This window comes from Phasianus colchicus, chromosome 8 (assembly GCF_987193195.1).
Source record: "Phasianus colchicus chromosome 8, bPhaCol1.hap1.1, whole genome shotgun sequence".
NCBI classification, from domain to species: domain Eukaryota; kingdom Metazoa; phylum Chordata; class Aves; order Galliformes; family Phasianidae; genus Phasianus; species Phasianus colchicus.
The window spans coordinates 19,916,088-19,919,523 of record NC_143443.1 but is presented as its reverse complement, the minus strand read 5'-3'; positions in this window follow the sequence as shown (position 1 = coordinate 19,919,523).

The window sequence follows — 3,436 nt, the reverse complement described above, 5'->3', positions numbered from 1 at the left end:
CCGCCGGTCGCTAGGCAACCACAAACCGCCGACGCCGCCAAAGGGGCCGTACGTCACATAACCGCCGCCTCACCTACTTGCAGCGATGGCTGCTCGCAAAGCAGTCATCTATTGCAGCTTAACCCAGTAGGTAGCTCAGCACTACACCGGCATTTGGTCATTCACTTCACCCATCCCCAGTCGCATGGGGGAGAGAATAAAATAACTAAGTAGGACTCACGGGTCAAAATAAAACTATTTACAAAGATTGAGAAAAAGAACAGGAAAATAATTATGACATACATATATGAGTATGTAACACGTGATGCACAAGCAATCAATCGCTCACCACCCACCAATTGGTGCCCAGCAAGTCTCCAAGCAGTTGAAGAGAGAGCCAGAGATTAACTCCCACTCCTTTGAAAACTGTCCTGCAAGGAATATTGCCTTGGCCAGCTGCCTGGGCAACCTGTGCCTCTCAGCTCCTTCTCTTGCTCCTCATCAGTAGCACAGTGGGACAGACTGAGGGGTCCGCAGCTCAGTGCAGCACAGCAACAATTAGAAACATCAATGTGTTATCAGCATTGTTTTTCTCATAGAGCCAAAACATAGTATGGTCCTAGACATTGTGAAGCAACACAATTCCGTCCCACCTGAAACAACGGCACCTTCCTTCAACAATAAATCTCAGAGTGCAACAAGTCTTCAGCACCCAGCAGAAAAGGTGCAATTTGGAATTTTTGTACCGTAAAACATCCAAGGTTTGGTTCTCAAAAGAAGAAATCTTAATACTGTAGATCACTCAGAAATAATAAGAGATTACAGCACTTACTAGAAATGCATTGTAAGCCCCCAGAGTAGAATCACATTTTTGTTTTGAATCAGTGCTTCTGGGAAAAATTGGGAAGAAGATAACAGGAGGATCTATGAATGTTAAATTTAGCAACTTCAAAAACAAACTCTTCCTTAGAAAAGGCGATCTCCCACACTTGCTCCTAAACTTCAGAGGATCTCTATTTCTGCCTAATTATTTTGTCAGCAGGAATTTCCCCAGTACGTAAGATAAAGGCCCATAAGCTCCTCTGAGATGTCAAACAGCAGCAACGGACAAACAAGTTGTAGTTGGCATCGGTACGTATGAACTGTTTCATCACAGTCCTGATAAGAAGCTTTAATTTCTGAATAATCTGTAAGTATAATGAGTTCACAATAAATTATGCATTCTGTTGATAAAATTGACATAAAAACAATGGGAAAGACAAAATATACCTTGTTCTCCAGTCAAACGCTCTGCTAAGGCTCGATATGAGTAAGGAACTGAAGGGCTCGCCTTGCAGTTGGTGTTCTGGCAGTCTTTTGCTGTAGTTTTTGTTTGCAAGGTGTGTGTGTGTGAGACTACACAGCTGAAACAAGGCTAAAGGGCGAAGGCCTAGCTCATGTGCCCATGAGAACACCTCCCGAGAGCTTCTGACAAACAGGGCATGTGGCTTTTCTTTGTGTGAAGGACATTTGTATAAACTTCACAGAACATAATGGCGAAACTGATGCCACTTCTGTAAATATACATTTTTTTGGTAATAATTCCACAGTTCAGAGAGCTTTCAAGAGGATGTCTTAAGGAACAACACTAGATGTTTGTGAGAGGTTCAACAATTTTGCTTCTGGACTGCTTTCCAGCTTGCACACCCAGCTTTACAAGCACAAGTAGCCTTTGCAAAGCGAACAATATTCACTAGAGCACGTCTGCTCAAACAGCTGTATTTTCTGAACCCATGCAAGAAAACCGGAAAAACTCCAAGCAATGCAGGCACTGGGTGCCAGCATGCAGAGGGCAGCCCAACCTTTGACCCCACGTGGTTCAGCTGAGCTTGCTATGTCCTTTTCAATCCTTTCCAAGCACAGGAAATGGCGCAGAAGTCCAAGAAGTGCTGGGCACCGTTCTGAAACGACACATAGGCTGTACATCTCGTAAGGGGGGGGGGGGGGGCGGGGGTGTGAAGGGTAACTCCAGAAGGGACAGAGGGGAGAGGCACCGAGTGCGCTGCAGTACAGATGCTCACCACAGGTGACGCGGAAAGGCAGGAGCTGAAGGAGCTCCACTCTCCTTCTGCACAGCTCTACGAAGCTCGGCTAAGCGTGCCGAGATGCGGGTGCGTTTGAAAGCAGCAAAGCACTTCTGCTCCCCGCCGCTGGCAGACGGAGGGCTGCTGACTCGGGATCAGAAGGGCCTCAGCGCCATCGTGCGGGCGCCGCGCCGGCTGGCCCGCACGGATGCAGACGCACGTGCTCACCCACATACGCGCTTCTTGTTTATAGCTGGACTTTTCTTCTGCCACAGCGCAAATCGAGCCCCAGGGAAGCTCAGGTATTAGCAGGTCTACTTAAAGCTGTCCTATTACAAAGAAAAGTCCCCAGAGTATTCGGTTCTCCTTTCATGGAAAGGAGCAAAAACCCAACAAGAAAAACCCACTGTTACAGCTGCTGCTACATTTTCACCCACCAAAGCTGGAAGAAAATATTTGCAACGATGACATTTTACATTTGATAGGGAAAAGAACAATCAAAACAAAGAAATCGTACCACAAGAAATTCAACATGCTTCCTATCCTGCACTTACCCTGTAGATTTTTCTTGGCTTCAAAGCTTATTTGGTGATTTAATGACAAGCAATCAAACAGTCATTCAAAGCAGCGTGTGGAATGTAAATCTCACTGCAGGCAAGAGCAAGGTTACACAACGGGAGAAACAATCCTGCTCAACAGGCACGTATTGATGGGTTCTAAAACTAACTTGAACTATACAGAAGAACAAGATGGGGGTCAAGATGAGCAGCTGGTTGAACTTGTGCTGAACGTGGAACAAAGCAGACAAAACTCTGGGAAAGGCAAAGAAGAAATATGCTAAGTACAGCCCACTGTTTAAGACTGTGCCACGGCTTTCACTTTGTGTATTTATTATGCCTCCAGCTATGACACTTGTTTAAAATGTGGAAACGCTCACCTATCACCTACCTAAGAGTCATCAGCAATGCACTGTTCTCAAGTCCTGAAAGAGGTCAACTCTAGCCCTGAAAAAGGTCAGTCTAGACAGATAACCAAACCACAGGTGGAAGAAAACAGAAGGTCAGGACATAAGGACAAAGGACCTCAAAGTGTAAAACTGCCTATGAAAACATTAAACAAAACTTCATGACAAATGCTTTTATCTGCACTTAGGAAGGAAAGCCAAATTTGAGAGACGGTCAGCTTATTCTATGTTGTATTTGAATGAAGAGGTGAGAAAGAAGATGGCAGTGTCAAGCATGCGCTGATGAGAGGGAAATCAGAGTTCTCATTCACTAATATAAAATGCAGCAGACACTGATGACGCTGTTGGGGCAGAGACCTATGCAAGAGCTGCGTAATTTGATAGTCAGGCTTACTTTGCCATTTGAAAGTTAGGTAGAAGACACCACTCT